This window comes from Narcine bancroftii, chromosome 2 (assembly GCF_036971445.1).
Source record: "Narcine bancroftii isolate sNarBan1 chromosome 2, sNarBan1.hap1, whole genome shotgun sequence".
In the NCBI taxonomy this organism is placed as follows: Eukaryota; Metazoa; Chordata; class Chondrichthyes; order Torpediniformes; family Narcinidae; genus Narcine; species Narcine bancroftii.
Window position 1 is genome coordinate 163699929 of NC_091470.1, and position 22076 is coordinate 163722004.

At 42.5% G+C, this 22076-nt stretch overlaps 1 protein-coding gene and 1 long non-coding RNA gene across 3 annotated transcripts in view; one reads left to right on the plus strand and one right to left on the minus strand.

Annotated features, from left to right (window-relative positions):
• LOC138754574 (uncharacterized) overlaps positions 1–22076 on the minus strand; it is a 69732-nt gene that overhangs the window by 29748 nt on the left and 17908 nt on the right. Inside the window, exon 2 of the long non-coding RNA XR_011351835.1 lies at positions 10940–11124. This is a non-coding gene — a long non-coding RNA (uncharacterized lncRNA). The remainder of the gene's footprint in view (positions 1–10939; positions 11125–22076) is intronic.
• Positions 1–22076, plus strand: part of zbtb40 (zinc finger and BTB domain containing 40) — a 138507-nt gene that overhangs the window by 27330 nt on the left and 89101 nt on the right. Inside the window, exon 2 of one of the 2 annotated variants that reach the window (XM_069919021.1) lies at positions 15864–15932. The exons of the other annotated variant lie outside the window; for it this stretch is intronic. The gene's annotated coding sequence lies outside the window, so the exon portion shown is untranslated. The remainder of the gene's footprint in view (positions 1–15863; positions 15933–22076) is intronic. 2 annotated transcript variants of the gene reach the window in all.

The following is a 22076-nucleotide window of genomic DNA, read 5'->3' on the forward strand; positions in this document are numbered from 1 at the left end:
CAATACCTTGCCCCCAATCCCATGAGCTTTGATTTTGCATGCCAGTCGTTTATGTGGGACCTTATCGAAGGCCTTTTGGAAATCCAGGTACACCACATCCACTGGCTCTCCCCCATCTATTTTACCTGTCATCATCTCAAAGAAATACAATAGATTTGTCAAGCACGATTTACCTTTTGTAAATCCATGTTGACTCTGTCCAATCTCTTCTACGCTAGTCATATGCTCCGCTATTACATCCTTAATAATGGATTCCATCATTTTGCCCACTACTGATGGAATGATCACCGGCCTATAATTCCCCGCTTTTTCTCTACCCCCCTTTTTAAATAGTGGGGTAACATTAGCTACCCTCCAATCCATGGGTACTGATCCTATTGAGTCCTGGAAAATAATTCTTAAAGCATCTGCTATCTGAATGTCCACTTTTTTAAGTACCCTAGGATGTAGATTATCAGGCCCTTGGGATTTATTGGCCTTCAATCCCTTCAATTTCCCCAAGACCATGTCCTTAGAGATACTGATTTCTTTCAGCTCCTCCCTTGCATTAGTGTCTATGTTTCCCAACATCCTTGGGAGATTATTTGTATTCTTTCTTGTCAAAACAGAACTAAAGTAAGAATTTAATTGGTCTGCCATTTCCTTATTCCCCATTATATATTCCCCTGATTCCGACTGCAAGGGACCTACTCTGGATTTCACCAATCTTTTCCTCTTGAAATATTTATAAAAGCTTTTGCAGTCGGTTTTTATATTTGCCGCAAGCTTACTTTCGTAATTTATTTTTGCCCTCTTGATTAATCCCTTTGTCCTCCTTTGCTGCATCTTGAACTGCTCCCAGTCTTCGGTTGTGGTACTTATTTTGGCCAATTGATATGCTCTCTCTTTGGACCTAATGCTGTCTCTAAGTTCCTTTTTATCCACGGTTGAGTCACCTTTTTTGGATTATTTTTATGCCAAACCGGTATAAACGATTTTTGCAATTTCTCCATTAGATCTGTGAATGCTTTCCATTGTCTATCCACAGTCAACTCCCCCATAAACACCACCCAATCAATCTTACTCAACTCCCGTCTCATACCATCATAATTCCTTTTATTTAAATTCAGGACCTTAGTCTCGGTTTTAATTTCATCACTCTCCATGTCGAGTGAGAATTTTGGTTTATACGAAAGTCTTAAAGTTTTTAACCATTTCTTAGCATTTAATTTGAAAGAATTTTGAGGAAGTACCAGGGTCATTGACCCCACTAGTATTTGTGCTTTTCGTATCTGTATAATTCATATGACTTTATTCTTAGTTATATTGGGGGAAGGAAGTGGGGGGGGGGGGGGGAAGAGAAATAAAAACAGACACCATTTTATTCTGGTGTTGGAAGAGATTGAATTGTGTGTTTGAGTTTATATGAGAGTGAAAATTAAAAATAAAATTTAAAACATGAAAATATTGAAATAGAATTAAAATTCTGTTCATTTTCATGCATTGTCAAACTGAGTCCTCCTACAAATTGGAGAAACAACATCTCATATTCTGTCTGGGGACCATCCAATTAGTTGACATTAACATCATTTCTCTTCCCCCCCTCCCCCATCTCAATTTGTCTCCTTTACTCCAGCTCAGCATTTACAGAGCGAGCCCCACCCCTTCCTTCCCTTAACTAATTCTCAGCTCCTCTCTCCTGCCCTCCTATTTCCACCTATGGCCTCTTGGGCTGCTGGCCTGTGCTCCTCCCTAACCCTTCTTTCCTCCTCCCCCACCCTTTTATTCAGGCATTTGTTTGCTTTTTGCTCATACCTTGACGAAGGGCTCAGCCCCAAAACCTTGGTTCTATATATTTATCTCCTATGTATGCTGTGGGATCTGCTGAGTTTCTCTAGCACTTTTGTGTATCAGCTATTGTTTATTTAATGTAATTTTTGATCCTTGGTTATGAAACATGAGAAGAATTGGCAAATACCACAGTCAATTTCACAATCGCTATCGTTTACTGAATATTGCTTTTCATCTTTGATTATGGAACATGAGGGCAATGGCCAACTCCATATTTAATTTCACACAAGATAAATAAGCTTTAGAAATCTGTGCAGCGATGTCCTCTGACAGTCATTCTTTAAAATACGTACTTCTGATGTGGATACTTTTGCCTTGGGATTTTTTTTAAATTGGTTTTGGTTGTATGTTTCGGTGACGGTGCTGCGCAATTGTTCAGCCAAAGGAGGTGTAAGGCACGCCTTCCATCCAATGGCCTACAGGTCACCCTTAGGCAAGGTGTAGGACCTGTGTATCCTCCCAATCAGGGTTACTTGAAGCCATTGATTGCATTTAGTGGATGGCTTTTACACAAGATTCTATAAATTAAAAGCACTGGGCAGATGAATCTGCTGATCAATGGACTGGGTTACTTGTCCATTATGGACACTGCAACTGAAGAAGGCAACGGGAAACCACTTCTGTATTGTTCCCTTGTATAATCATGTACTCAACATCGACTACAGCTCAGCTCAAAGATGGAGCCTTCACCAAAGAACAGGAGAGACAACAACTACAATTTGGAGGGTCAGAGATTGTGACAGAGGGAGAGACATGATCGCCCATGCCGAACGCCAAGGTCCCCGAATGAATGAATGAAGTTGGATAGAAAATATCAATTTGCTCTAAGAGTCAGTGTGGGATTCTCCATTTATGGCCAAGAAACCATGTCATTTCTGAGAGAATTGTATAATTTACACAAGTAAAAAAACAAATCTAAATCCTGACAATGGTGACTCACAGGCATCATTCAGAGACATAAATTTACTAGAATTAAACAAGTCTGCAGATGCTGGGGCCAAGTGCAATACACAAATGTACTGGAGAAACTCAACAGGTCACGCAGGATCTACAGGGATCTACAAATATACTGCCACTTCGAAAATACTTTTGTATGTTGTTGTGAGTGAGAAAACAGATTAAATGGGTCTCAAGAGGAAGGACTCTGAACATTGTATGGCAGTAAATGATTTTATTTACAGAAGACGCGTGTGGGAAGATTGCAACAGGAATAAAGGCATGTGTGCACACACCCACTCACACATAAAATGATCTAGCTACATACAATCAAGGGGAAAAAAAGATACCTGCCACCCCTTAATTCAGTGCAGACACAGCTCTATGCTATTTGGACACTAACAAAGATGCTCCCAATCCTTTAACAGTGCACACCTCAACAATGATTTCTCCAGTGCCATTGCACGGTACTCGGCATGGAGTGAAGCAGGGTGGTCCCTCGAAGATGACAAAGAGCAAGAACTGAGCACAAATGGCACCCTTTATAGTGCTGGATGGGGCGGGGGGGGGGGGGGAAGAGGAGGGGATCCAGCCAAGTAATTTACATGGAACTAATGGCGTTACAAAGGCAAATGGCCCAAATACAAAGGTGCTTAAAGGGGCCAATAGTCAGGTGTGCGCTGATGGCCCTATGATAATTTTCTCAACCAAAATATTTCAGTAACAATTGGGTCGAGAACAGTGATTCTCAACCTTCCCTTCCCACACACATACCACTAAGAAATCCCTTACTAATCACGGAGCACCAATGGCATCTGGATTACTTGAAGTGGTATGTGAGTGGAAAGAAAAAGGTTGAGAACCACTGAGGTAATTTTAAAAAAAAACTACACTAGTACAGAACATATGAAATTAAATTAGAGACAAGAAATGCAAAAGACAGAGACTTTATATTCACAGTGAATATAGTGAAAAAATAAAGTGGTGTTACAATAGTGTAGAGTCCTTTTGTGGTATTCATTTGTAGCAGTGCATGTTTAGTATAGTCAAGTGAGGTTCAAGAGCCTCATAGCTGTTGGAAAGAAGCTGATCTTGAACCTGGAGGTGCTGGTCTTCCGACTTCTGTACCTTCTGCCCAAATATGGCTAGGGTGATGGGGGTGTTTTATTATGTTAGCTACCCTTCCTGAGATAGTGCCTCACATAGGTGTCCCCAGTGGATGGGAGGTCAAAGCTTGTGATGGACTTGGTTATGTTTGCTACCTTCTGCAGCCTTCTATGTCCTTGGGCACTCCAATTACCAACAAGCTGCGGTCCACCTTGAGAAATTTTATAGAGTGTCCAATGACATGCCAAATCTCTACAGGCTTTTTGGAGAGAAGAGACTTCGGTGTGCCTTCTTCATGGTTGCTTCAATGTGCTGGCTCCAGGAGAGTTCTTTTTCATGGAATCCCACCAGTTTGAAAGTACTAACCCTCTCCACTGCTGTTTCATCAATGCAGACAGGTGTGCGATCCCTCAGCCTGCCTGTTCTAAAATCACCTATGCACACCTTGGGCATGGTGACATTGAAGGTAAAACTGTGCAGGAGGAGGTATAATCAAGGTAACTGTGAGTTTAAAGTGAATATCAATGATATTTAAAGTGAATATCGGCTTGTCTGCCGAGATGGAAACAGAGATTTAAAGAGCAGAAATATTTCAGAACCGGTGTGTGAATTTCAGAGCAGGGTGGAGGTTAGCGGCAAATTTGGTATAAATGCCAAGTTCTGCATGGGTGCAGGAAGCAGCTCCAATATAACAGAAGAGGAGCCACAGAGATGGCACACGTTGTAGACTTGTTAGAACGTAAGCATTAGAAGTGGGTCAAGGCTGGCCGTGAAACCAGAGTTGATGCCTACCATAATTAGCTTCTCAAAACTCTTCATGCTAGTGCATGTCAGCTGTCATTTAGGCCTGTTATTGTGCTTTAGTTCAGTACAGGCTTTTATTGAAACAGGTGGTAACAATGGCTTGCTGCAGGGAGTGATTGCAAGTCATGATCTATGCAGTCTCTCCATCTGTGCCAGATGATTCCGCAGCTTCACTCTCTGGAAGGCCATGCTAATTTCAGTTGCCGTGGCCATGGACACATTGAGGTGGATCTCACTGCCTCCTTGTTCAAAGAGAGAGAGTAGAAATCATTTCGATCATTGGTGACTGTTGCACGTGATGCCGCCTGGCTTTACATTGTGTTCCAAAGTAGTATCCAAGCCTTGCTTCTTGGTTTGCCTAATTACCTCCTGAAGTCATTCTTGAATTTTTTGGAGGTTGCCACCCAGGTTGATAGGATAGTTAAGGCAGCCTGTGGTATGCTGGGCTTCATCAGTCAAGCAATTGAATTCAGGAGCCATGAGGTAATGTTGCTGCTCGATAAATCTGTTGAGACCACACTTCGAATATTGTGTTCAATTCTGGTCACCTCCTTACAGGAAAGATGTGGAAGCTATGAAGAGGGCGCAGAGGAGATTTACCAGGATGTTTCCCGGATTGTAAAATATGTCATGAGGAAAGGTTAGCAGAGCTGGGGCTTTTCTCTTTGGAGTGAAGAAGGATGAAAGGATACTTAATAGAGGTTTACCGGATTATGAGAGGCATAGATAAGGTACAGTCAGCACCTTTTTCTCAGGGGAGGTGTAGCAAACACCAGAGGATATTTATACAAAGTGAAGGGAGGAAGGTTTCGGGGAGGCATCAGGGGTAAGGTTTTTTTAAATTTTACACAGAGAGTTGTGGATGCCAAGAATGCTTTGCCAGGTGCTGAAGGCTAGAACAAAAGGGGCATTTAAGAGATGGATGAAAGAAAAATAGAGGGTTGTGAGGTGAGGAGGATTTAGTTTTGTTTGGTAGGTACATACAGGAAGGAACAACATTGTTGTCCAAAGGGCCTGCACTATGCTGCAGTGTTCTACGTTCTTGTAAAGGGACAAGTCTCCTGACCAGAATGCCTTCAACCTGGCCTTCAGAAGTATGTTGATTTCTTGGAACATCCATGGCTTCTGTGTGCCTTGCATACACTTGCTAATGTGTAGATCATGGCAGTGATTTAAATGAAGAGACACGAAAAAATGCTGCCATAGGGAGAGATCTGGGTGTCCTTGTGTATGAAATATGCAAAGAAATATTCAGACACAGCTAGCAATTAGGAGAACAAGTGGAAGGTTAACCCTTATTCAAGAGGAGGAAGAGCATAAAAGTGAAGTCTTGTTGCAACTTTACAATTCATTGATGAGCCAAACTTGTCTCACCATGCATTAAAGGAGGGATAATTTAGAGAAGGCTTATGCCACTAATATTGAAGTGCAGAAAAAGTCTAGAATTAAAGGACACAGATTGAACGTGAGACATTTAAAGGAGGAGCAAAATTTTCACAAGGTGGTTGGTGAATACTCAGAATCAGCTGCCAAAGGAGGTGGTAGAGGCAGACACATTTACATTGTTTAAAAGGCATTTGATAGGTACTGTGTGAGGAAAGGGATAGAGGCAGAAGGGTTAACTGAATGGGATTAGCATACATAGGTGTTGCGATTGAGGTAGACCCATTTCCGTGCTGGACAATTCTATGATCTACGTTTCTAAGAAAGAGAGATCATATTGAAACTCTGTGTGACTTGTCCAGGTAGAGATCAAGAGGTTTGTCTAACGGGTCGTTGTGAATGCCTGGGATTCTGTGTCCCATGGAGCTGTGTAGGCTGAACAATTGATTCCATTCAAAGCTGGACGGCAGATTTTTGATCGATCAGGGCATCAGAGGTTTAGGGTAGGATTAGAATTTCTGCAATTTTGCAATTGCCTAATGTGTGGAAGAAATAGATTGTCAACAACCCATTAAGAGTGGCACAAGTGTAACAGTTTTCACAATGCCATTGCAGCAGCAGTAATCCAGATCTCTCTGTAAAGTGTTATTATGTTCTCCTCCTGTCTGTGGTTTTAGAAACATAGAAGACAGGAGCAGGTCATTCGGCCCTTTGAGCCTGCTCTGCCATTCAGTGAGATCATGGTCGATCTTAAAGTTCAGTACCCCGTCCCTGCCTTCTCTCCGTAACCCCTAATTCCTTTATACTGAATATATCTAATTCCCTCTTAAATATATTCAATGAACCTGCCTCTACTGCTCTCTGTGGCAATGAATTCCACAGATTCACCACCCTCTGGGTATTCCTCTTCATCTCAGTTCTAAATGGTTTGCCTATTATCCTCGAACCATGACCCCGGGTTCTGGACTCCTCCACCATTGGAAACATCCCTTCCGCATCCATTCTGTCCAGTCCTGCCAGAATTTTATAGGTCTCTATGAGATCCCCTCTCAATCTTCTAAACTCCAGCGAGTACAACCCCAATTAGCGCAATCTTTCCTCATACGTTATTCCTGCCATTCCAGGTATGGGCCTGGTGAATCGCCTCTGCACTCCCTCCATTGCAAGAACATCCTTCCTCAGATAAGGTGACCAAAACTGCACACAATACTCCAGGTGTGGTCTCACCAAAGGCTCTGTACAGCTGCAGTAAGGTATCCTTATTCCTACACTCAAACCCTCTTGATATGAAGGTCAACATACCATTTGCCTTTTTAACCGCCTGCTGTACCTGCATGCTCGCCTTCAGTGACTGGTGCACAAGAACCCCTAGGTCTCTCTGCACTTCCCCATCTCCCAATCTATTGCCTTTCAGTTAGTAATCTGCCCTCCGGTTTGTATTACCAAAGTGGATAACCTCACATTTATCCACATTTCCCCAAGACCATGTCCTTAGATATACTGATTTCTTTCAGCTCCTCCCTTGCATTAGTCTCTATGTTTCCCAACATCCTTGGGAGATTATTTGTATCCTTTCTTGTGAAAACAGAACTAAAGTAAGAATTTAATTGGTCTGCCATTTCCTTATTCCCCATTATATATTCCCCTGATTCCGACTGCAAGGAACCTACTCTGGATTTCACCAATCTTTTCCTCTTGACATATCTATAAAAGCTTTTGCAGTTGGTTTTTATATTTGCCGCAAGCTTACTTTCGTAATTTATTTTTGCCCTCTTGATTAATCCCTTTGTCCCCCTTTGCTGCATCTTGAACTGTTCCCAGTCTTTGGATTTGGTACTTCTTTTGGCCAATTGATATGCTCTCTCTTTGGACCTAATGCTGTCTCTAATTTCCCTTGTTATCCACAGCTGAGTCACCTTTTTTGCTTTATTTTTATTCCAAACTGGTATCAAATATTTGTGCAATTCTTCCATTAGATCTTTGAATGCTTTCCTTGTCAACCCCCCCATAAACACCATCCAATCAATCTTACTCAACTCCCATCTCATAGCATGATAATTCCCTTTATTTAAATTCAGGACCTTAGTCTCGGTTTTAATTTCTTCTCTTTCCATGTCGAGTGAGAATTCGATCATATTGTGATCGCTCCTACCAAAAGGGCCTCGTTCAACAAGATTGCTGATTAGCCCCTTTTCATTGCATAATACCCAGTCTAAAATGGCCTGCTCCCGAGTTGGTTCCTCGACATATTGGTCTAGATAACCGTCCCGTAAACATTCAGGGAATTCCTCCTCCTCAGTATTTTCACTAATTTGGCTAGTCCAATCTATATGTAAATTAAAGTCTCCCATGATGACAGCTGCTCCCTTATTGCACGCTTCTCTAGTTTCTCTTTTTATGCTTTCCCTCACCTCTACGTTACTATTTGAAGGCCTATATACCACCCCCACTAACATTTTCCGTCCCTTGCTATTCCTCAGTTCAACCCAGATAGATTCCGCATCTTCCAAGTTAATATCCTTCCTGTCAATCGTGTCGGTCCCTTCTCTCACCATCAACGCTACCCCACCCCCTTTTCTTTCTTGCCGATCCCTCCTAAATATTGTATATCCCGGCATGTTAAGTTCCCAGCTTGCCCACCTTGCAGCCACCTTGTAATCCCAATCAAATCGTATTTGTTTGTCTCAATTTCCACAGCCAATTCATCTACCTTGTTCCGAATGCTTCTTGCATTAAGATATAAAACCTTCAGATTTGCTTTTTTCACCCTCCTTGCTCTTTCTGATTTTTTTTACTTTCGCTGCCTAACCTAACTTTTCCTATTTTATCTTTGCTGTCCTTTGCCCTATCATACAGGTTCCCATCCCCCTGCCAAATTAGTTTAAACCGCATCTGACGGCTGTACAAAACCTAGACTATTTGGGATGAGGTGTAACCCATCCTTCTTGTAAAGGTCATGCCTTCCCTAAAAGAGATCCCAATGGTCCAAGAAGCCAAAACCCTGTCTTTTTTTACCAGCCCCTCAGCCACACATTCACTTGTCTTCACCATCCATTTTTGTCCTCAGTTGCACTTGGCACAGGTAGCAATCCAGAGATCACCACTCTGGCGGTCCTGTTTCTTAGCTTCTGTCCTAGCTCACTGTAATCCTTTTTCAGTACCTCCTCCCTCCTTTTATCTATGCCATTGGTACCCACATGTACCAAGACATCAGGCTGCTCGCCCTCTCCTTTCAAAATACTCTGGACCCGATTTAAGATATCCCGTACCCTTGCACCAGGGAGGCAGCACACCATGCGGGTATACTTATCTGGCTCACAGAATCTCTTGTCTGTACCTCTGACAATGGAGTCCCCAATGATCACTGCATTCCTCCTTACCTTTTGTACCACCGTGCCAGGCTCAGTGCCAGCCACCTGGTCACTGTGGCCAGCTTCTCTCAGGTCATCTCTCTCAACAGCATCCAACACAATATACCTGTTGCTGAGAGGGGTAGTCACAGGTGTGCTCTCCATTTTCCAGGCATTTTTCTTCCCTCCCCTGACAGTTACCCACTTACTCGACACATCTGCCTCGCGGTAACTATCTCCCTGAAAGTTGGATCTATCAACTCCTCACTCTCCCTCACCTTTCTTGTGCTCTGGTTTCCTCCCACCCTTCAAAACGTAATTGGGGTATGGGTAGCACAGACTCATGGGCTGAAGGGCCTGTTATGTTATGTATCTAAATTTAAGCGGGTACAGACAGAAAAGCAGAGTTGAGGACAAGATTCAGATAAGCATTATTCTTAGTGAATATCAGTGCAGGCTGATATGGCCAACTCCTGCTCCCATTTGTCTGAAATCTTGCTAACAGAGTATTAGATTCATTTTCATCAGTTAGGAATATAGAAAAAAAACAGCAGGAGAAAGACATCTAATTCAAGAAGCACCAAAACCTTCTATAGACTGGTTCCAAAGGAAATCTCACTCCAATTATCATTTCCCATGGGAGGCATCTCAATGCAATCTACGTTTCCATTAGCTTGTCCCAGATTTCAGATTTATTGTTATGACATCACATACAACTGTGAGATTCTTTTTCCTGCAAGCGAGGTAGAATTACCACTTATTGATGGTGCAACAAAAAAAAAACTGTACATAATGTACGCATGTTTAAAAAAAATGTTAACAAACTGAGCAATACAGAGAGGAAAAAAGTCAATAAAGTCCCAAAGTAAGAAGTCCTTAAACGAGTCCCTGATTGAGTTTGTCGTGGAGGAGTCTGATGGTGGAGGGGGGGCAGCTGTCCGTGAACCTGGTGGGGTGAGTCTTGTGGAACCTCCACCTCTTTCCTGATATTGGTTCTAAATGAAACCTGATGAAAGCATTGAAGAATGAATCGTATTACCAATCTTCTTTAAATCATCTATTTTCATCCTCTTACTTTTTCCGCTCCTTCGGTCCGAGAGGTGAATGCTTCATGCAAAATTCAAAAATTTAATTGTCTAATTTTATAAAAATCAATGATTAAAAGGAACAGGGAATATCAACTTCCTTTCCATCACATAAGGACCCCTTTCAATTGGATCTCAACTAGAGAGCCCAACTTCATGCAGCTTGTGTCTCAGAGATATTGCTCTACTGACTATACATCTCTGACAGATTGGCTCAGTATGACAACACCATCGTAGACAAATTTGTTGATGATACTGAGCCATATAAAAAGGAATGGAGTCAGCCTAGAGGAGGGAGATTGAAAACGTGGCTGAACGGTGTATTAACAACAACAATGTCACCAAAACCAATGAGCTCATTGTAGACTTCAAAGGTGTATGATCCAATGATCATCGAGGATCAGACGTGGAGAGAGTGAGTGATTTTAAATTCCTTGGACTCACCATCTCAGAGGACCAATGCCATCATACGAATGCCATCGTGAAGAATGCCTGTGTCTCCTCTTCCTCGGGAGTTTGCGGAGGTTTGGGACATCATCGGAAATTTTGGCAGTGTTATAGATGTGTTGGGGAAAGAGCGCTGACCAACTGCATCACGGCCCGTTATGGGAGTCACCATTACCTGGGAGCTGAAAGCCCAACAAAAAGGTACATCACAGACAAAACTCTCCCCACCAAGAACATTTACCTAGACAATTCTATTTTCTGATCTTCTGCAACATCTCTCTGAAATTCCTTTTCTAACTCACTAATCCGTTTCTCTAATTCAAGACTCTGATTTAATCGATTCTTTTTCATTTTAGCAGTGTAACTAATTATTTGTCCTCTTAAATAAGCTTTCATAGTGTCCCATACTACAAATTTACTTTGGACAGAATTAGAGCTTTCTTTCAAAAAGAAATTAATATGTTCTTTCAAAAAATCAATAAATTCGGTATTTTTTAACCACATTGTATTAAATCTCCAACGATAAGCCACTTGAACTTTCTTAGAAGTTATACAAGTAAAATATAGCAAAGAATGATCCGAAATCACCCTACTTTTATATTCCGCTTGTTGTATTTTCCCCTGTAAATGTGCCGATACTAAAAAAAAAGTCAATCCTTGAAAATGATTCGTGTCTAGCTGAATAAAAGGAGAAATCCTTCTCTGTCAGATTAAGACGTCTCCAAATATCCACTAAGTTGAGATCTTTCATCAACGCTTGAACCTGAACCGCCATTTTAGATTTCTTAACTTTCTTCGGGCACTTATCTAATAATGGTTCCAAAACACAGTTAAAATCACCACCAACTAAAACATTCTCATTAGCCTGACCCAGACATAAAAATGCATCAGAAATAAATGTTTCATCATCTTCATTTGGGGCATAAATATTAAGTAGAGTCCAAAATTCACTAAAAATCTTACAGTTTAATTTAAGAATACATCCTTCCTTTTCCTCCATTGATTGTAATTCAAAAGATAAATTATTATGTATCAAAATTGCTACACTTTTAGCCCTGGAATTAAATTAAGAAGAATATACATGTCCTACCCAATCCCTTTTCAATTTCATACTTTCTTTGACATTCAGATGTGTTTCTTGTAAAAAAGCGACATCAATTTTCATTTTCTTAATATACGCCAAAATACGCGTACGCTTAATCGGACTGTTTAAACCTCGAACATTAAAAGTAGTAAAGTTCAACTTTGACATACCTACTAATATAACTAAGAACTAATAATATCAATATATAAAAATTCAGATCAACGTAAATAGGCCCTCCAATAGGAGAAAAAGAAATCACAAATTAAAGTCTAAATAAAATGAAAAGAAAAAAAAGAAAAAAAAAGAACCCCCCCAAAAAAAAACTACCAAAAGGTAGTAATCCCTAAACAAAACTTGGGTGTGGATCACCTACCAGTGGCTGATGACTAATAGAACAGAACAAATCTTTCCCTCCCCAGCCAAACAAAGAATAACAACAAGATATCATAATGACATAAAAAGAAAGTAAAAATAAAAAAAGTTCTTCTATTCATCCAAGAGATTCCAGACTCGGCGACCCCATTTCAAGGGAACTTGGAATCTTTCCATTCCCATTTCTCCCATTTCTTCCATTTTCAGAACAACCAGATTTTTCTTTAGAAGACAATGGTGGACTACGTCTTTGTCCTCTTACATCTGGCAACGAATCAGCAAAAATCATTGCCTCACGCTCATTCTCAAAAAACCGAGATTGAAAGTCTCCACAGAACACCTTCAACACTGCTGGATAGCGAAACGTAGATTATGGCCTTTATGCCACAAAACTTCTTTAACTAGATTAAATGGACGCCGACACTGAATAACCTCTTGACTTAAATCAGGGTAGAAAAAAAACTCTACTGTTCTGAATCATTAATGGAGCTTGTCGTTGTCTTGCATTTTGTACTGCTAGACGAAGTATTGTCTCTCTGTCCAAATAATTCAAGCATCGAATTATCATGGGTCTCGGTGACTGACCAGGCAGAGATCTTCTTCTGAAGGCTCTATGAGCTCTTTCCAATACCAAGCCTCCAGAGAAAAATTCTCGCCTCAATATTTGTGGGATCCATTCTGTAAAAAAAAACGAAGAGGGTCTTGTTCTTCCATACCTTCTGGTAAACCAATAATCTTCACATTATTCCTTCTACTTTGATTCTCCAAATAGTCCACTTTCCTCTCTAACTCCCTCTCACGTTCTCGCAATTCTTTAATGGATTTTTCCACCTCCAGCACTTTTTCTGTATTAGAAGCCACTTGTTGTTGACATTCCAAAAAAGCAGCCTGAAATTGTTTAAAATCTTCACAGGATGCTTCCACACGTATTTTAACTGTATCCAGTTCCAAACTGAGCCTTTGAGTCATTTCATTTAGCATAGGCTGGATGATAAGGCTTAGCTGTTTACATTGTAATTCAGAAAAGCTCAGCCCTGCTTTCTCTTGCGTAGTGGCAGAACCAGATAACTGCAGCTCCTGCTGCATCTCAACAACAGGCAGTTTAACAGTTTTACTATGGGTCTGGACTCCCAGCGACGGCACTCTGAGTTCCTCAGGGGGCCTACGCTGGTCTCCCCCCCGCAACCCGTTGTTGCTTCAAAAACTCACGGAAAAGATCAAGATATTCAGGTTGAAGTACTTCCTGGGGCATTTCAAGCAATGGAGTCGTCTTCTTGGGTGCCCCCTCCGTTAAAGTCGGCAGACTGCCAGGATCGGGATCCACATCGGGGGCACATGCACCTTCCTCCTGAGAACAGGTAATTCCAGCAATATCCTTCTCCTGGTGAGTAGTAGTCATTTTATCAGCTCCCACAGGCAACCTTTGCAATTTAGGGACGGAAAAAAGCAAACCTGAAACTGCAACAGGCTGTTTAGGCCCTAAATCTTCAACACTCCGAAAATGTAGTTTCTTCTGCACTTGAGATTTAATCTTTTTACCACTAATGGCCATAACAGTTCCTTACTACTTTAAACTAAGTCTTTAAAAATTTAAACTTGAAAACAAAGAGTTAAAAACGGGATCTTAAAAGTCTGGCCAGAGAGGTCGAGATTACACGTCTAGACTCTATGCCATCTTGCCACGTCCCCCCACCAAGAACATTTACATGGAATGCTTCTGACAGCTGCAGCAATCATCAATGATCCTCACTACATAGGACATGCATTGTTCTCGCTGCTGCCATCCAGAAATATAGGTGCCACAAGACTTGTACTAGCAGGTTCAGGAACAGTTGCTAACCCTCCACCATCAGACACCCGAACAATGTACTAATTTAAGAACTCTTACTTTCCTCATTATTTATGACTGTGTGGGGGCTCACCACTAGGCAGGCGAACCTGCCCCACTTGTAAGCCACGCAGTGGGGCAGCCAGCCAAAATGGCGTCGTTGGGGATGTTCCTTTCCTCCCAGCATGGGCTCAGAAGCCCGCACTGGGGAAACCACGTGACAACCGGGTGACGTCAGTGCCCTCCAGCGCATTTCTCAGCCAGGTCCAGGCTGGGAGTACAAGTCCAGCCCAGCAGCCTGCAAAAAGCTATTCTGCTCACTGAGCTCAACCCATCTGGTTGTGTGTGTTCTTTCAGGATCAGTGTAGTTTCCACTACAATTAGTGACCCTAACTGGTTCAAACGTCTTTGAACCCATCATGAGCGAGCATGGGATCAGCGCTATAGCCATGAAACTGCCAGAATTCTGGGTTCAGGAGCCGGAGACCTGGTTCAGCAATGCAGAGGCTCATTCAACTCTGCCAAATTTCATCCGAAACGACCAAATTCTACCATGTGGTCGCTGCCCTGGACCAGGCCACTGCCAGATGCATGCTTCACCTCATTCAGCACCCACCCGCCGAAGACAAATACAACACCATCAAGCGAGTGCTTACCGGATCCCTCAGACTATCCAGACACAAGCATGCCGCTCAGATGCTGCACCTCGACGCCCTGGGGGACAGGTCCTCGATGGAGCTGATGGATGAGATGCTCGCGCTCATGGATGAGCACACCAACTGCCCACTCTTCAAGCGCATTTTCCTCGACCATATGCCCAGGGACATCCGGCTGCTGCTGGTCCGGGAGAGCTTCAATAACCCAAGGAAGGTTCCCCAGAAGGCCCAAGAGCTATGGCTCGCACGATTTCCAGAGGGCTCAGCGGTGCAGTAGGTCACGAGCCACGGGCATGACCACCCTAAGCCCATCCCTTGCGCTGCGGTAGACCATCCAGCCCCTTCAGGGGCCCCCAAGAACATAACCAAGGACACAGCATCTGCTCCAGACCTCTGCTTCTACCATCAGCGCTGGGGAGCCAAGGCTCACAAGTTTAGTCAGCCCAGCTTGTTCCAGGGAAACGACCAGGCCAGCCACTGTTAATGTCTGTGGCGGCTGGCCAAGGACACAGCCTCCTCTACCTGTGGGACTCAGTCAGTGGCCGGCGGTTCCTCGTTGACACTGGAGCCCAGATCAGCATCGTCCTGGCCACGGCCGTCAAGTCCAGGAACAGTCCTCATGGACCTCCCCTCCGTGTGATCAACGAAACAGCAAACCGGACGTATGGAGACAAGACAGTCCACTTCCAGATCAGCCAATGAAATTTTGCATGGAGGTTCACCGTTGCGTCCCTCCCAACTGCCATCCTGGGTGCAGGCTTCCTCCTCGCACACGGGCTTCTGGTGGACATTCGAGGTAGGCGCCTGTGTTTATCACCAGCTTTGTTTGTGTTAATGATTGAACATTTAGCACAGTTGATAAGACAAAATACACAGTTACAAGGTATGAAAGTTTTAGATGAGGAGTATAAAATTAATTTATTTGCTGATGACGTATTGGTGTATTTAACAAATCCAGCTCAGTCACTTTTGCTTTTGAAGGAATGTTTAATACAATACGGATGTCTTTCTGGACATAAAGTTAACTGGGAAAAAAGTGAAATATTACTGGTAAGTGAAGGAGATTATTCAGTTTATAATATTATTAATTTGAAGTGGACTGACCAAATTAAATATCTGGGTATAAATTTGAATGTTAATTATCAATCTTTATATAAATTAAATTATGCTCCGTTAATGAAAAAAATCAAAACTGATTTGATTAAATGGAAAGATTTACCTATTAATTTAATGGGAAGGATAAATACAATTAAGATGAATATCTTTCCGCGTATACAATATTTGTTTCAATCTATTCCGTATTTACTTGATAAAAATTTTTTTCGAGATTTAAATAAAATTGTTAGGGAGTTTTTACAAAGGGGTAAATTTTCGAGAGTAGCTTTGAATAAATGAACTTGGAAATATGAGTTAGGGGGATTATGTTTACCACATTTTCAAAATTATTATGAGGTAGCCCAACTTAAATTTATTAGCTCATTGGTGGATTTGGTTTGGCCTCCTAGTTAGGCTAAAATTGAGATGGCAAGTATTTCTGAATTTGAAATACATCAATTTTTGTTTAGGTGGAATATGAATTTGTTGCAACAATATAATGTGCCAACACTAAAACATTTAATGAAGTTATAGATTAAGAAAAATAAAATGATAGGTTCTAGGGGTAAATTATTGGCTTTGACTCTGTTGTATAATAATCAACTTATTTCTTTTTCAATATATAATCAAAGTTTATTGCTTTAGAGATTTAAAGGTGTGAAAAATTTGGGAGATTGTTTTAAAGAGGGCAAGTTTTTGTCTTTTAATCAGATGAGGGAAGATTTTGGTATTGATAAGAATTCTTTATTTCTTTATTTTCAAATTCGATCTTTGGTAAAATGTATGTTTGGTAGAGATATGATTTTACCTGAAATGACTAAATTTGAGACTTCTTATGAAGGTACCAGAGAAGGGTTATATTTCATCTATGTATCAAATATTACAGGATGGTATGGATAAAAAGGGTTGGGATAGATCTAAAATTAAATGGGAAGCGGATATTGGTTTTACTTTTTCTGAAGAGCATTGGTTAGATATTTGTTATGATCATGTAACGAGATTGATAAATGCACGTTATTCAATGATTAATTACAATTTTTTACATCAATTATATTTGACACCTGAAAAATTTTAAAAAATATGGTTTTAATGAATCAGATTTGTGTTTTAGATGTGGTGATATGGCTGGAACTTTTTTTCATGTTGTTTGGTCATGTATACATACACAATCTTTTTGGAAGAAAGTTCAATCGTTTTTAGAATACCTGTATAAGATTAAAATAGTTTTAGATCCAACAGTATTTTTATTGGGTAGTTTGCAACTTCTGAAAGGTTTGGGATTAGACAAGTTCCAGCTTGCTTTTGTATATTTAGCTTTATCCGTAGTGAAAAAATGTATTGCTGGTACGTGGAAAGATACAAATATGATTGATATTAATAGATGTCATAATGAGATGAAATATTGTTTAATAATGGAAAAATTTACATATGTTTCACATGATTATTATAATTTTTTATTAACTGGCTGTTATACTTGGAATATTTACATTTCAATTTGTGTTGATTAGATTTTAATATGTATATTTAACATTTTTTTAATATTCTTTCTTTTTTCTTTTTTTATATGTCTCCTTAGGAGAGTTGGCTGGGGGGGGGGGGCAGATCTTTTCTTTTCTTTTTTTTCTCTTTTTTTATATATTAAAAAAAAGTTAATGTTCACGTTTAATTGCTGTATATGTCATATATTATTTGTTTTTTGAACAAATAAATAAAGTTTAAAAAAAAGAGGTAGGTGCCTGGTGGACGCCCGTACCTTTGAGGCCATTCGCCTCGCCGTCTCCCACTCAGAGCAAGCGCAGATGGCCATGATCAGCACGCCCAGAGACGAGTTCCAGTGAATCCTGGATGAGTTCCCAACACTCCTCAAGCAATAGTTCTCTGCTGCCTCACCACCCCACGGGTTGTTCCACCACATACCTACCCAGGGCCCACTGGTTCACGCCAAGGCACGCCGGCTCCCGCCTGACAAGCTCCCGGTGGCGAAGGAGGAGTTTTCACACCTGTTGGAACTGGGATCATTTGGCGGTCTGATAGCCCATGGGCCTTGCCGCTCCACCTGGTCCTGAAAGAAAACAGCAGCTGGCATCCCTGCGGAGACTATCAACGGCTCAACGAAGCAACAGTTCCTGACTGGTATCCCATCCATCACATCCAAGACTTTATGGCCAACCTGCACGGTGCGAGGGTTTTCTCCAAGGTTGACCTGCTGCACGGATATCACCAGATCCCGATGCACCCAGAGGACATTCCCAAGACGGTCATCATCACCCGCTTTGGCTTGTTCAAATTCCTGTGCAAGCCATTCGGGCTCAAGAATGCCACTCAGACCTTCCAGCGCCTCATGGACTCTGTGGGCAGGGACTTGGATTTTGTCTTTATTTATTTGGATGATATCTTCATCACCAGCAAGGACAGGACACAAGACAAGACCCACCTATGTGCCCTTTTCTCCCAGCTGGCTGATTTCGGCCTTACCATCAATCCAGCCAAGTGCCAGTTTGGGAAAAAGTCCATGCAGTTCCTGGCCCATACCATCACGTCCAAAGGAGCCATGCCCGCTGCCGCAAAGGTTGCCACTATCAGGGAGTTCCCACGCCTGGACAGCCTCAAGGGGCTGCAGGAGTTCGCAGGTATGATCAACTTTTACAACCGCTTCATCCCAGGAGCTGTGCGCATCATGCAGCTGCTATTCGCCCTAATCACAGCCAAGCACAAAACGCTCGCTTGGAACCCAGAAGCCTGCACTGCATTCGAGGCCACTGAGGACGCTCTCGCAAGACCACCATGCTCGCTCACCCGCACACCAACCTGCATATGGCACTCTCTGTCGATGCCTCTGCCACAGCTGTCGGTGCCATCCTGGAGCAGCAGGTGTATGGACATTGGAAGCCGCTGGCCTTCTTCAGCCGCCTGATCCACACACCAGAATGCAAGTATAGTGCCTTCGACCGCGAGTTACTCGGCATGAACCTGGCTGTGCGGCATTTCCGCTATTTTTTGGAGGGGAGGACTCACCGACCACAAACCCCTCACCCAGGCACTCACGATGGCAAAGGATCCCTGGTCAGCCCGCCAGCAGCATCACCTCTCCTTCATGTCGGAGTTTACCACCGACATTTGGCACAAGGCGGGGAAGGACAATGTGGTTGCCAATGCACTCTTGCGACCAAACATCTGCATGCTGTCACCCGGCCTCTACTTCGACCAGCTCGACTAGGACCAGAAGTCTGATGATGAGATGAAGGCCTTCACGACCACCATCACAGGCCTGTGGTTCCGAGACCGAGCGGCAAAGGCACCATCCTGTCTGATATCTCCATGGGCACCCCACGACCAGTGGTTCCCCAGTAGTGGCGCAGGCAGGTCTTCCGTCACATCCACGACCTTTCACATCCGTCCATCAGGTCCACGGTCCGGATGGTGGCAGAACGATTCGTATGGTATGGGCTGCAGAAGCAGATCACGGGCTGGGCCAGAACATGCACCCATTGACAGACATCCAAGGTGCACAGGCACACCAGATGCCCGTACAGGAGTTCTAGCATGTCCGGGAACGGTTCAGCTACATTCACGTGGACATCGTCGGGTTTTTACCCATTTCCCGGGGCAACCGTTACCTGTTTACGGTGGTGGACCACACCACTCGCTGGCCTGAGGCGATCCCGATGCCAGATGCCTCCACCAACTCCTGCTCCCGAGCACTGTTGCATGGTCGGGTCACCCGGTTTGGCGTCCCGGGTCACCTCACCTGTGATTGTGGCACCCAGTTCACATCTGTGCTCTGGGACAGCTCGTCAACAGGTTGGGGATCCAGCTACACCGCACCACAGCCTACCACCCGCAGGCCAATGTACTGGTCAAACATCTGCACCACCACCTTAAGTCGGCACTCATTGCTCGCCTCACTGGTCCCGACTGGGCGGACAAACTGCCTTGGGTGCTCCTGGGCATCCGTTCCACTCCCAAGGAAGATCTGCAGGCATCATCTGCTGAGCTGGTCTATGATGCGCACTACCTGGTGAGTTCATCAACGCACCTCACAAACCCCAGCAGTCGGCGCACGAACTACTTCCTCACCTCAGGGCACGCTTGGACTCGTTCGAACCCCCACCGCCACCCAGGCATGGCACCCGCCTGACTCATGTTCCCGGCGAACTACTTTCCGCTGAGTACATTTTCATTCGGCAGGGCTCGACCGCTGCACCTCTGCAGCGACCGTACGGGGTTGTACAGCATTCCAGCTCCACGTTCACTCTAGACATTGGTGGCAGGCGGGAGCTGTTTACCGTGGACAGGCTGAAGCCAGCGCACCTCAATCCTACTGAGCCCGTGGTCGTCGCCCAGCCCAAGAAGAGAGGCCACCCAGCAAAAAAAGACATTGGCGCCGGTTCTGGGGGGGCTGTGTGGTGGCTCACCACTAGGCAGACGAACCGGCCCCACGTGTAAGCCACGCAGCAGGGCAGCCGACCAAAATGGCTCTGTCGGGGGTGTTCCCTTCCTCCCAGTACGGGGTTCAGAAGCCCGCGCTGGGGGACCACGTGTTTCTCAGCCAGGTCCGGGCTGGGAGTACAAGTCCAGCCCAGCAGCCTGCAAAAAACTATTCTTCTCACTGAGCTCAACCCGTCTGGTTGTGTGTGTTCTTTCAGGAGCAGTGTAGCTGCAGCTGCAACTGTATATTTATTTTTCAGTAGTTGCATAGTCAATTTGTATACATTTCTTTCTTTTATGTCAATTTTTTTTCTTTTTTCCCCCCCAATCACATGAGCCAGCATAATCAGTGATTTGCTGGATTTTTATTTAATTCATTTACCAGTTGAGCCAGTATTTCTGCTTGTATTGAACTGTTTTTGAGAAGGTGTTAGTGAGCCACCTTCTATTTGAATATTTTATTGATAAATTTTAAACAACAATATTAATTACATTTGATTAAATTCAAAAATTATTTCAGAAACTTATACATGTGGTATCTAAGAAAAAATATCCTCCCCCTCCTACCTCTCCCCTCAATACCCCGGAAAGAAAAAGTAAGAAAAAGATTAAAGAAAAGGACAGGAGAATGCCAAGGGAATAAAGCATTTATATCATGTTTAATATTGGAGGTTACCAAGAAGAGGTCTCAGAGGGTTAATCAAACATACAAGCCCACATTTGGTAAATATGGGTGCCATATTTGCCAGAACAAATTATATTTATTTAGTAAACTGTAAGTAATTGTCTTTAATGGTATACAACTACAAAGATCTGCTTGTTATTTCTCCATACCTAAATCTGAATCTGACTTCCGTGATATTGCTATCCACTTCCTAGAAACTGCTAAAGCAATTTGTACAAATTCAATTTCATAGTTAATTGTAATTTTTACTCAGTAAAATAACATCGGATCCTGTGCGAACTCGACCCCGTAATCTGTTCCAAAAAATTACTGACTTCCAATGAAAAATATAACTTTAGGCCACTGCCGAGCAGAATACAAAAAAGTTTTCATTTCACATCCACACCAAAAGCATCAATCACATATAGCAGGATTTAGTCTATTTAGTTTTTGTGGAGTCAAATATAAGTGATGTAAAAATGATATTGAACTAACCTACATCTTATATTTATAATTTTTGTCATATAATTATTACATAATTCCATCCAGTCTTTCTCATTTATTTGTCTACTTAGATCTCTTCCCATCTTAATTTCAATGTATGCACCCCTATTTTGGAAGCTTTCCTTGATGTAACTTATACATTACAGAAATAAATTTATTTACATAACTATTATAAATCAATAATTCCAGTTCACTCTGACTAGGTAACATCCAACTTGCTCCTATTTTACCAAACAAAAAAGCTTTAACTTGATAGTAACAGGGAAAAAAAGTATTATTATGCACATTAAATTTATTCTTCTTTCATTCAAATGTTATAAATTTCCCAGTCCTAAAACAATCCTCTTTTTAATACCCATCTGCATCAAGTCTTCAAAAATGGATTATCGATTGAGGAATTTGAGGAATTGAGATAGGGATCAACTGAAAAAGATATTGAACTCTAGGGAAAATATTCATCTTAACACAACTTACCCTACCTACTAAATTAATAGGTAGGGTAT